Raw genomic sequence first — 13,031 nt, forward strand, 5'->3', positions numbered from 1 at the left:
TTCACAGCAAAAATTGAGGGGTGTGAAAAACAAAGATTGTGGAATCTGGTAACTGATTAACTATTGGAGCTCAAAAGCACTTGCTGAGCTGAATAGAAAGGAATGAAGACAGGTTTTGTCATGCCTATTAGGTCTGAAAAACTTTTTAGGTTAAAGAATACTTGGATCTTCCTTTCATTTATATTAAAAATCTTCCTTTTATCTCTCTCTTTACATAATCCAATTAATTTATTTTAGTAGTTTGTATCATGTAAAATGAAAGTCACCAATCCCTTTAGATTTATGTTGGCATACCATCCTACCCCTTTATTTACTGATATTAGATTGAATTGAAGCACATGTCTTCTAGGGCATTTAATTTAACATAACAGCTGACATATGATTTTATCTGGGAATTTAAAATTTTTTTAACATATTATACTGAATGCTTTCCTGTCATCTTAGTAGGACTTTGCTTTGAGCTGAGCAAGACTGATGCATCCTTTTCGTTGGCCCTAGGGTTCCCACTTTGTCACTATGTTCAAACTCAAAGGCTATATTATTATTTTCTAACTCAAAGGCTGTAATATTAGTTTCCTTAGGATGTTGACAAAGAATAAATTTAAAAGTGTGAATAAATGTTCAGATGAGATTTCATTTTTTGCAGGGAAAACCCTTGGATGCTTCATAGTCCTACTTCTAGGCAGTTCTGCATAGAATTTCTGGTAATCCAGGTAAACTGCTGAAAAGCTACGTAATGTTGTATCTGCAAAAGCAGTGTGCTGATTCAGCAAACCAATATTAATTTTATTCAGCACAAATTGTATTTTGACAAGTTTTTGGTAATATGGATCAAAACTTTCAATTGGCTGAATTTTTCTGAATTTACTACATGAAACCTAGTTTTCAGGTAATATATATATACCAATAGAGCACATTGTTAGTATTTCTGCTGAATATATTGTATATGGTAATTTAAAAAATTTAAACCACACTGTGTTTAAAACATAGGGCTCACTGTTTAAAGATAAATTTAATTTGGGATTCTAATTTATTTATTGAGCATTTTTATGTTTATGGTTTTGAAGAAAGCTATTTAAGAACTAGATATACATTTTATATAAAATCCATGGATAAAATTTCAAGTTTAACTCTGTATTTTGGGAGAGGATTTTACAGTTTTCATTTAATGGAATTTTCATTTTCAAATATATGTAAGTCCTATTAAATATTACTTTCATGTATTTTCCATAAATTGAGTCCTTTAAAATATGGATACATTGTGATATTTTTGTTAAAACTGAGGATATATAAATTTGTCAATCAAATTAGGAGTGTGTATGTATTTTATACAGACCAACATACTTCAGTGCCTAGTCAAAAAGTATTCCACTCATTTAAAATTTTTTTACTCTTTCAGTCGAGGATGCATTTCTTTTTATTCCTAGCCACACAATTTCGCATAACTCTTTCTGTCAACAATGCTAGCTTTCTTAACTGCAACTTCTTTCCCTCCTGAATATCTTCATGTGTTTTCCACTAAAAGCACTTAGAATTATGTTATTTTTTACCTAAGAGGGACATTTAAAGAATAACCAATGAATCCAACACCTCATTTTTGAGTTAAGAAATGAAAAGCCCCAAAATATAGCTAAGTCACTATTATATAATCTAAGGGTAGATCTGGGGCCAGAACATCCAGGTTTCCTGACTACCACCAAGACCAGTAATTTTTTCACTACCCTACATTGACTCTTCTGAATACTACATGAAATCTAATCTAAAAAGGTAAAATTATGTTGTATAGTGTGTTAATGAATCTTTGGTGAACTAAAAAAATCATTTGTTTTTGTATTTTAATCTATATCATTATTGCCACAAACATTTTTGGGACAATGGCTGAATATATATGGGATTGCCATTGATAACAAAGGTGACTACCACTTCAAACCCTAATCTCTTAATGCCATCATATAATTTTGTTTCAAACTGATGAAAGCCTCACATTCTTTCATATTTGCCCAACTTGTGGATCCCGCTCTCACTTTCTGACTCAATATTGCTTTAAGCTGTCTCAATTGTCTATTTTCTTAGTATGTATATATTGTTGTATTATTTTAGTCATTCTTATATGCTCATAATTTAGGATTTGCCTAAGTTAATATAGTATTCTTAAAATTTGGTTAGAACTGACAGGAAAATTATGTTATGAAGACAGAAATTGCAGGACTTAAAAACCCATCTTAGAGATGATAGAAGCTGCTATTGAAGGGGTAAGCTTTGCACACAAGTGCTCAAAAAATGTTTTAAACATTTCTAATTTGAGGAATTCCTAGGAAATGTGATCACAGAAAGTTGGAGAACCAAAGGCCCAAAATTTCAATTCTGATTCCTGGTACTAAATGTTAATTCTACTAATTACCTTATCTTATCACAGGTAAAATCGTACCTGGGAAATGCTTCTAAATTTGGTCATTTTAGTTCAGTCCAAGTGGACTCTGAAAAAAATCGCTTTCATTTGTTTCTTAACTTTACAAGAGAAAAGGCAGTATACTGAAAAGCATGTGAGCTTTTGAGCCAAATTGACATGGGTCTGAATAACTCTGCTACAAATTACGTTCCCCTGGGAAATTATTTAACTCTCTGAGTTAGCTTTTCTCCATCTAGTTAAGGAAGTTAAGGAAACTAATACCATTCTTTCAGAGTTATTAGAAGAATTAAATGAGATATCACGTAAAACACTTCACATAGTTCCTAGAACATAGCAGGTGCTCAGCAAATGTCAGTATCCTTCTTATCCCTTTTACAGACTATATAATACATTTCAACAAATAGCTTCGGTATTTGCTGAAGTATTTCAGTATTTTCTTTCAGTAAGAGAAGTCAACTTTAACTTAGAATATGCACGTTTTTCTCAGAAAGATAAAAATAAAATCAGCAATCTTGGAAGGCATTAAGATATAATGTTGGGGCCGGGCGCAGTGGCTCACTCCTGTAATCCCAGCACTTCGGGAGGCTGAGGCAGCCAAATCACAAGGTCAGGTGTTCAAGACAAGCCTGGCCAATATGATGAAATCCCGTCTCTACTAAAAATACAAAAATTAGCCAGTGTGGTGGCGCATGCCTGTAGTCCCAGCTATTCGGGAGACTGAGGCAGAAGAATTGCTTGAACCTGGGAGGCAGAGGTTGCAGTGAGCCAAGATCGCGCCACTGCACTCCAGCCTGGTCAACTGAGCAAGACTCTGTCTCAGAGAAAAAAAAAAAAAAAACATATAATGTTGGAAAATATTTTAACCTTCTTAAATTTAAAAAATCCGAAACCCATATAATCCAATCCAATTAAAGACTCACTTCAAAGAAGTCTTTGTTAAAAGTATTGTGAGAGTAGTACACCAAGATGATTAAAAGCCTTAAATATTTTTTAAAAATTCAATTTCAATCATCTGTACTAATGGAAGAAAGTGTGACATGGATAATTCAAATTATAATGCATTCATGCATCAAGTAACAACAGGGATACATTCTCAGAAATGAGAAATTAGGTGATTTCATTGTTGTGTGAACATTATAAAGTCTACTTACAAAACCTCAATGGCAGAGCCTACTACACGCCTAGACTATATGGTATGTCTTATTGCTTCCAGGTTATAAACCTATACAGCATGCTACTGTACTGAATACTGTAAGCAACTGTAACATAGTGATAAGTATTTGTGTATCTAAAGATATACTGACATAAAAAAGGTACAATAAAAATATGTGGTATTATAATCTTATAGGACCACTGTAGCATTTGTGTTCCACTGCTGATCAAAACATTGCTATTCAGTTCATGGCTGTACCTTACTTGTGCCTTCTGAGTTTTCCAATGGCTTTTTTTTGTCTATTATCTAACATGACATCAAATTAATTGGCCAAGAATTTATTTTCTTTCTTTTTTTTTTTTTAGACAGGGTCTCACTCTGTCACCCAGGTTTAGCCTCCCATGTAGCTGGGACCACAGGCACATGCCACTACACCTGGATAATTGTTTTAAAAAATTTTTGTAGAGATGTGTTCTCCCAATGTTTCCCAGGCTGATCTTGAACTCCTAGCCTCAAGCAATCTTCCCACCTCAGCCTAAGAATTTCTATATGCTCTAAGGATTGTGCTTTTTCTACTACCAAGTAAATTATTCTTTCAGGACTCTGGAATGTGTTTTCTCCTACAAAAAAATTCCCTTCTGTATTAAATTTATTACAGGCTAACATTAAATTATATTGCATTATTTTGATAGCAAGTAATGATGAGCAGAGTGAGTCCAAAATGTATAGAGCACAAGAAGATAGAAGAGGATTTAACATTTTCTAAAGATAATATTAAATTAGCCTCAGACTGATTAATTGATTAGGGAATGAAGCCGATGAGCAAAGATCACAAAGGAGGAGCTTTTTGTGAAATGTATTGGTCAGAAGGGAGTTCAGAATACCACGACAAACATTCTGAGAGCTTGCTTAACTAAAAAGAGGTCAATTGACATCTTCCAATGAATGAATAAAGAGCAAAAAATTGGTTTAGAGTTAACATTAGAACCAACTAATAATCCATTTATAACACAAACTGATCTTATTGAGCTCTTGTAATCAACTTTAATTTCCTGAAAGATGTTTAATCGCTTTACAAAAAGCTTTCTGCTGATGCTATAATTTCAATTTAAGTCCATGCTAAAAGAATCTTTTCACTTAAATTGTAGACACTGTATGTAGATGGTGTGCAGAAAGACAAAAGCATCATTTCACCAATTTAGCCCACTAATTAATCACATATTCTTTTTTTCTTTTTTTGAGAGAGACAGTCTCGCTCTGTCACTCAGGCTGGAGTGAAGGGCATGATCTTGGCTCATTGCAACCTCTGCCTACCAGGTTCAAGCAATTCTCCTGCCTCAGACTCTGGAGTAGCTGGGATTACAGGGACATGCCACCACACCTGGTGAATTTTTGTATTTTTAGTACAGATGGGATTTCACTATGTTGGCCAGGCTGATCTCGAACTCCCGACCTTAGATGATCCACCCTCCGTGGCCTCCCAAAGTGATGGGATTACAGGTGTGAGCCACCATGTCCAACCTAATTAATTATATATTCTTATTAAAACTATTTATTAGCTACATAAGCAATTTAGCCTATATGACTAGTCATTAAAATTAGTATTTAATTTGCATTTACTTTTAAATGTTTACAGTAGCTATTACTACAAACAACTGCAAAGAAGGCAGGAAAAAAACAAAAATTTTAAATATGTTTTTAAAATGTTCTGGTGGGGAATGGTGGATCACACCTATAATCCCAGCACTTTGAGAGGCCACGGTAAGCAGATTGCTTGAGCCCAGGAGTTCAAGACCAGCCTGGGAAACAAAGTGAGACCTCTGTCTCTACAAAAAATAAAAAATAAAAAATTACCTGGGCACAGTGGTACAGGCCTGTGGCCCCAGCTACACAGGACACTGAAGCAGAAGGATCACTTGATCCTGAGAGATCAAGGCTGCAGTGAGCTGTGTTCACACTACTATACTCCAGCCTGGGCAACTGAGTGAAACGCTGTCTCAATAGATAAATAAATGGTTTTATACAAATAGCTAATTTGGATAACTCAAGACTAACAACTAAACTGTCTATAAATCCAAAACTGGGAAATAGAGTACATAACAGTTCATTGTGTTAAAGACATACAGCCTTAAGAACAACCAGAAACTAGTTTCTTAGAAGTTACGTATCACTGACAAAGTGAAAATGTAACTTGAATGACAAATTTTTAGTTTCAAAGTTATATCTTAAATCTATTCCCTTGAAATTTCTTTGCCTATCATATCTACAATGATTCAGATTAGGAGTGAGAAACACTTCCTTCCAACATGAAAATATTTTAAATCTAATGAATTTCTCAATGACTCTTGAAACATTAAGAAATATAAGATTGATTATAACTATGTAGCTAATAATACCCAGGAGTATTACTACTATAATAAACTAGCAATGTTTCTCAAAGCACAGTCCATGACCATCTGACTCACCTGGAGGAATGCCTATTAAAAATGCAGATCGATAACTCCATTCCAAACATATCACATTAGAATCTCTGGTTGGTAGATCCTAGGAGAGCAGCAAGAAAAGATTCTTCTGCCTATAAGAGAGAATGAGCAAGTGAGTGAATCTTTTCAAATCTAACCCATTAACATTATCAGAAAAATAACCTCAAATGCACATGTTCAACCAATCTTGGGTCATTAACATTCTTACAAATGACTGATACAATTAATCTGACTGTCCCATCCATGCATGCAAATTTTTAAAAGTTAAAACTTCCATTAATAATTCAAAAATAGTGAAACAGAAATCTCAAGTTTCCCCTTTCACTCTAGGTTCTCCACGGAGAGTAAGAGCCTGACACCTCTGGCTTATGTGCGAGTTCTTTATTTGGGAAAGCACCCAGAAACAGGAGTAAGGGATTAGTGAAAGGAAGGAAGGAAGGCCAATACAAAAGTTCATCCTTGAGTTCATCCACCACTATGAGCAAACAGGGCTCAAGCCCAGTATCTTCTTAGGAGCCATCAAACTACTCCAGAATAGCCTGTCAGAAGACACAAGAGAAGAGCACTTATCCACAACTTCTGACTTCCATCAGTGAAGAGTTGCCGCATGGGTTGCTAATTTCTTACACTTTCAAGTTGCATACTTGTTTCTATTGGCTTCAGAGAAGCTCCTAGGACAGAAAGTCAGGAGAGGGACTGTAAAGTTTCACCTGCATGAATCTGGTTGCCACTGAAATACCTGGAGCAAGCAGGGCCCAAGACGTGTCCGATACATCACGTTATAGGACAAATGTGGTCAAACTGCTTTTCCTTTAGTTTTATAATTCTAATACAAAATACAATTAAAATAGATGTTCTGAGAAATGAGTACAGCAATTTCAAATGGAGAGGAAGGAACTTTAGCCTATTTTTGTCTGATGTATTTGATCCATTCCCACAAAACCTGAGATGCACTGAAACTTGATCTTCTGTGAGAAAGGTATTTTCTAATAAACTTCAATTTATTTCCTGAATTTGCTTGCCAATTTTTAAAGGGCCAAACAGCAGCAAAATGGACAATTAGTATGTACTCTGTAAATACTTTTATGTCCAGCATTGATCCAAAGACTTTATTGTTTAAGTTTTTACACTAGTAAAGTTATAGTAAAAACAGATTGACTACATTGGACCCTCAAGTAACACTTTTCATTACAGCGAAACACACAATTTTGAATAGTACAAGTTTGTCTTGGACTGTGTCCAAGAGGGTCTGGTTACAAGAAGTAATTCATTATAACCTATAATGTGATCCTGAGGCTTGGCTCTGAAAAACACATTATATGAAGGCTCTAGTCAAGCAGATTAAAAATTTAAAAACCGAACAGTTAAACAGTACTTTAATTAAGTAAATACCATATTTGTTTGTATAATACGTAAACTTAGTTCAGAGAAAGTGAAGGAGAAATAGGTGCAAAGGAAAAAGAAATCTGACCAAAAGCACACCATCTTTTTGTTTAACTTGAATTTCTGTTAGAATAATTAAATGTGAGTTTAAAAAAAAATAACACTATCTCCTTAGAAGTTAGGTAAAGTAGCTAATGAGTAAAGATGAAATAGGAAAACTGAAGAGTGCACAGCAAATACAAAAAAGTGGAGACACACACTTCTGAAAAAAGCCCAATAATAAGAGATATTATTTTATTATTATTAATTTTTTTGAGACAGGGTCTCACTCTGTCACCCAGGCTGGAGTGCGGTGGCAAGATCTCAGCTCACTGCAACCTCCACCTCCCAGGCTGAAACAATCCTCCCACCTCAGCCTATGGAGTAGCTCGGACTACAGGCACGCATAACCATGCCCAGCTAATTTTTATGTATTTTCTGTAGCAACGGGGTTTCCTCATGTTGTCCAGTCTGGTCTCAAACTCCTGGGCTCAAGCAATCCGCCTGCCTTGACCTCCCACAGTGCTAGGATTACAGGCATGAGCCGCCGCACTTGGCCAATAAATAATTTCTTATAACCACTAATTCTGAAATAAATGAAGAGATTAGTTTCTCCTTTCCATATAATTTTGCCATTGGGTTAGATGATTTTTTAAATCCCTTGGAATATAATAAAACTAATAACAACATCCATATAATAATACTATCTAACTTACCTGAACTCAATTATGTAAATCAAGATAATACATGTAAAAGCATTTAACAATATAGTGTAATCCTTTCTATAATTATAAATCTTTCACAATTTGCCTAGCAATTCAATAGTTTCACTATAACTATACAACTTTAGCCATTGAAGAGATCTGATTAGCTGTAGCTCTTAAATCTACCATTTTAACAGCAGTTTCTTACATTGTTACAGTTTCTTACATATATATATATCTTCTCTCTCTCTCTCTCTCATTTAATCCTATCAACAATCCTGTAAAACACTTAAAGTACATATTACCTTCATTTCATTGATCAACAACCAAAGTACAGGAAAATTAAATTATTTGCTCAACAAGATTAGAATTAAAAATTAGAATTCATTCAGCAAATTAGATGGTGCAGCTGATGATGTACATATCCATTATAAGGCAAGTAAAAAAGCATATGTGCCAAAAATGCTAAGAAATAAATTAGTGTAAAAAATGAAGTGAGATGATTATAATAGGTGTTTCACTCCAATCCTGACTGAGAAAGTCCAGTTTATTTTCAACTCTGAGGCTAATTAAATTACGATCAAATTTTAAAGTACTTTTAGTTACCTCCTACAGTGTAAAGCATTTTTTAGTTAGTTTGTTTTTGGTTTTTTTTTTTGAGATGGAGTCTCACTCTGTCATCAGGCTGGAGTGCAGTGGTACAATCTCAGCTCACTGCAACCTCTGCCTCCCTGGTTCAAGCAATTCTCCTGCCTCAGCCTCCTGAGTAGCTGGGACTACAGGTGTGCACCACCACACCTGGCTAATTTTTGTGTTTTTAGTAGAGACGGGGTTTCACCATGTTGATAAGGATGGTCTTGATCTCTTGACCTCATGATCCGCCTGCCTCGGCCTCCCAAAGTGCTGGATTACAGGCATGGGCCACTGCCCCCGGCCAAAGCTTTTGAAGTAAAAAGAAAAATGTACTTGCTCTGTCACCCAGATTGGAGTGCAGTGCATGGCTCACTGCAACCTCGTCTTCCTAGGCTCAAGAGATCTTCCCGCTTCAGCCTCCTGAGTAGCTGGGACCACAGGCATACACACCGTACCTGGCTGATTTGTTTTTATTTTTTATAGAAACAAAGTCTCACTATGTTGCCCAGGCTAGTCTCAAACTTCTGGGCTCAAGTGATCCTCCTGCCTAAGCCTCCCAAAATGCTGGGATTACAGGCATGAGCCACTGCACCAGGCTCTGACCATATGGTTTACAGTCATCCAAACCAGGACTTTTTTTAAAGTAAAAGGGAGCTCTATTAATAATTAAGCTAGAGCAACAGGAATCAACCAGGACTGTCACTGGTAAGTTAGGGCATATGATCACCTCACATTAAGAGGTCTACCATAACTGAGAAAAAGAAGGAAGCTTTTTTTTTTTTTTTTTTTTTTGAGACAGGGTCTCGCTCTGTCACCCAGAGTGTGAGCAAGGCTCACTACAACTTCGACCTCCTGGGCTCAAGCAATCCTCCTACCCCAGCCTCCCAAGTAGCTGAGGCTACACACAACACCGAACCCAGCTAGATTTATTTTTATTTTCTTGTAGAGACAGGGTCTTGTTATGTTGCCCAGGTTGGTCTCAAGCAATCCTCCCACCTAGACTTCCCAAAGTGCTGAGATTGTGGGCATGAGCTGCTGCACTTGGCCGGAAGCCTATCTATTTCAACTTTAGTATCCTAAATAGTCCACAAAAACAGTCACCAAGAGTATGAATTGAATTAAAACACAATTTCACTGTACATTTTTAATCTTTCTGATTATAACTTACATAAAACTGAAAACATTTCTAGCTAAAACTCAGGATCTCCTCTAAGAACTGAACTTTGAACATAAAACATTTTTAAATTTTTTATTTTACCTTTGGAAAAGTAACTATCAAAGCTTCCTTAAACTTAGACTAACATGGATTAGGAAAAACAAAAAGCCAATATTTTAAACAAAGTCTATTTTTCTCAAGCATAATTAGAATAAAGACCAAAAAAAAAAACAGTGTGTTTAAAGATATATCTGTAATCTGTGAAGCACATAATTACATTAAAGATCACAACTATTTGCTGGCAGTGAATAAATCCATCAATTCACAGGTGAAAAAAATTAGTGTTTAAGATGCAATGATTTTTTTCACATGGACAAAGCAATGAATATTAAACATGTTTGCTTGTGTGAACCTATCAAAGAATTCTTTAATTAATAGAATCCAAATGTCAGTGACTTGTTCCAACGGTTAGCCCTTCATAATATTTTCCATTACTGTAAATAAACATTACTCCCACAGCTTGTATCATCGTAGCATTATACATAGGTACAATGCAGTATAATACTTTATTTAATAGATAAAATGGTAAAGATTTGTTGTTTGAGATTCTCAAAATAAAAAAACTTTTTTACTCTACAGTCTTAGTGATCACTCTTAAATTATCTTATTTTTTCAGCAGTTAAGTTCTGAGATCCTTGTAAGTGCCAGGGTTAGAAAAAAGGCTTATGAGCTAACCACCTAACAAAATTCCTGGGCTTCATAAGCTTATATGAATAGATACGAAATATTGTCCAAACAGCCACTGCATTATAAATAGACAACATGGAAGAAACAGTTGTCCCTTTCCATTGATAAGAAATCATTTTGCCGGGTGCGGTGGCTCACACCTGTAACCCCAGCACTTTGGGAGGCCAAGGCAGGTAGATCCCTTGAGGTCAGGAGTTCCAGACCAGCCTGGCCAAAATGGTGAAACCCTGTCTCTACTAAAAATACAAAAATTAGCCAGGCGTGGTGCCACATGTCTGTAATCCCAACTACTCAAGAGGCTGAGGCAGGAGAATCACTTGAACCTGGGAGGCGGAGGTTGCAGTGAGCCGAGATCATGCCACTGCACTCCAGCATGGGAGATAAGAGCAAGACTCTGTATCAAAATAAATAAATAAATAAAAAAGAAACCATTTTGCAAATAACAGATCAACAACATTCTTCGTCACCCCATTAAAATTTAAACCTAGGCAACTATGAATATACTGTTTAACCTTCTTTATCAAGTATAAAGAGATAGTTCCTAAATCAGGCAAATTATGTGCCAGTAAAACTTTGGCCATTACTGATGGGAAATGAAGCAGCTTGGTGAATGATGTTTAAAAACAAACAGAAAACTATTTCAACAGCTTAAAAAGGGAAACGAAGAAGGTATGAAGTCCAATGTAGCTAGACTGAAGATCAAAATAAAGCTTCCTTATCTAAATTGGAAATTGGCCAGGCTACACGAGACTAATCTTTCTAATTAAAAAGCAAGGTATACTCTTTAATGTCCGTTATGAGCATTTAAATGAACACCTAGGATATTGTCAAAATAAAAATTGTGATGCTGACACCTTCCACCAATGTTATGTATTTTTATACAATCATAAAACTTCTCAACCTGGATTCTTGGCACCATCAACTCAAATCATACACAAAACATTTTGGCACTTGAGGCAAGATCACTGATTGATGTATACTCCCACTCACAAACAACACTTACTAATTACTGTAAACAACTTTTAAAAAATTGCATCAAGTGTTCATTCAAGTTAACACAAATGTTGCCAGTTAAGATACTTTTCTTTTGTCTCAAAGTTTCTTTCCCTCACCTCTCAAACAGCCTTTTGTTGTGTTCTTAAAATAGTTATGTTGTATTCTTAAAATAGTTATGACTTAAAATAGTTCTTAAAATAGTTCTTAAAATAGTTATGTTGTGTTCTTAAAATAGGTATAACAATTCACCCCAGTTTACCAGTATTGTGTGTTCATGTCAGAGATACTGGAGAGTTTTAGATAAATAATCATAAAGGATTTAATCACTTACTTTTTAATTTTATGCCTGGAGACACAGGCACTTAATGCTGGGTGGGGGATGGGATGATGCAGGGAGTGGGAGAGAGATGGAAAATGCCCAGCACAAATAGCAGAAATAAACGAAGAATCGGATACCCATGTCCCAGTTCCATCCTGCTTCTTTAAGTAAATCACACAACCTCATTTGTTCACTCATTGATTATATTATATATGCTGGGCCTGTGCTGTACAATACAGTAGCCACTAGGCACACGCAGACTTGAGAACTTATAATGTGGCTAGTCTAAACTGAGATGTGCTGTAAAGGTAAAATATATAACAGATTTCAGAGACTTAGTATGAAGAAAAAGAATGTAAAAAGTCTCAATTTTTATATTGATTACACGTTTAAATAATATTTTAGATAAACTGGGTTAAATAAAATATATTAATTTCACCTGATTTTTACTTAAAATGTAATTTCTAGAAAATTTAGTATTATATATGTGGCTCTGTGGGATAGTTCTGTGCTAAGACTCTAGTAAAAAGTAGGAAAGAACCCAGGAGGCAGAGGTTGCAGTGAGACGAGATTGTGCCACTGCACTCCAGCCTGGGCAACAGAGTGAGACTGTCTCAAAAAATTTTTTAAAAAAAGCAGGAAAACAGGGCCGGGCGTGGTGGCTCACGTCTGTAATCCCAGCACTTGGGGAGGCCAAGGAGGATGGATCACCTGAGGTCAGGAGTTTGAGACTAGCCTGGCCAACATGGCAAAACTCCGTCTCTACTAAAAATACAATAATTAGCCAGGCGTGGTGGCAGGTGCCTGTAATCCCAGCTACTCAGGAGACTGAGGCATGAGGATTGCTTGAATCTGGAGGGCAAAGGCTGTCATAAGCTGAGATCGCGCCACTGCACTCCAGCCTGGGGGACAGAGTAAGACTTTGTCTCCAAAAAAAAAAAAAAAAAAAAGTAGGAAAACAGAAGAATAAAGAAAGCACAGTCTGACATCAAGGAGCCTAGCTGAAGA

At 35.8% G+C, this 13,031-nt stretch overlaps 1 long non-coding RNA gene across 2 annotated transcripts in view; it reads right to left on the reverse strand.

Annotated features, from left to right (window-relative positions):
- The window catches only part of LOC134738433 (uncharacterized), a 211,704-nt gene that overhangs the window by 193,065 nt on the left and 5,608 nt on the right, over nucleotides 1-13,031 (reverse strand). For both annotated transcript variants that reach the window (XR_010124154.1, XR_010124153.1), the window contains exon 2: nucleotides 6,029-6,138. This is a non-coding gene — a long non-coding RNA (uncharacterized LOC134738433). The remainder of the gene's footprint in view (nucleotides 1-6,028; nucleotides 6,139-13,031) is intronic.

The sequence above is a fragment of the Pongo pygmaeus genome, chromosome 17, assembly GCF_028885625.2.
Source record: "Pongo pygmaeus isolate AG05252 chromosome 17, NHGRI_mPonPyg2-v2.0_pri, whole genome shotgun sequence".
NCBI classification, from domain to species: Eukaryota; Metazoa; Chordata; class Mammalia; order Primates; family Hominidae; genus Pongo; species Pongo pygmaeus.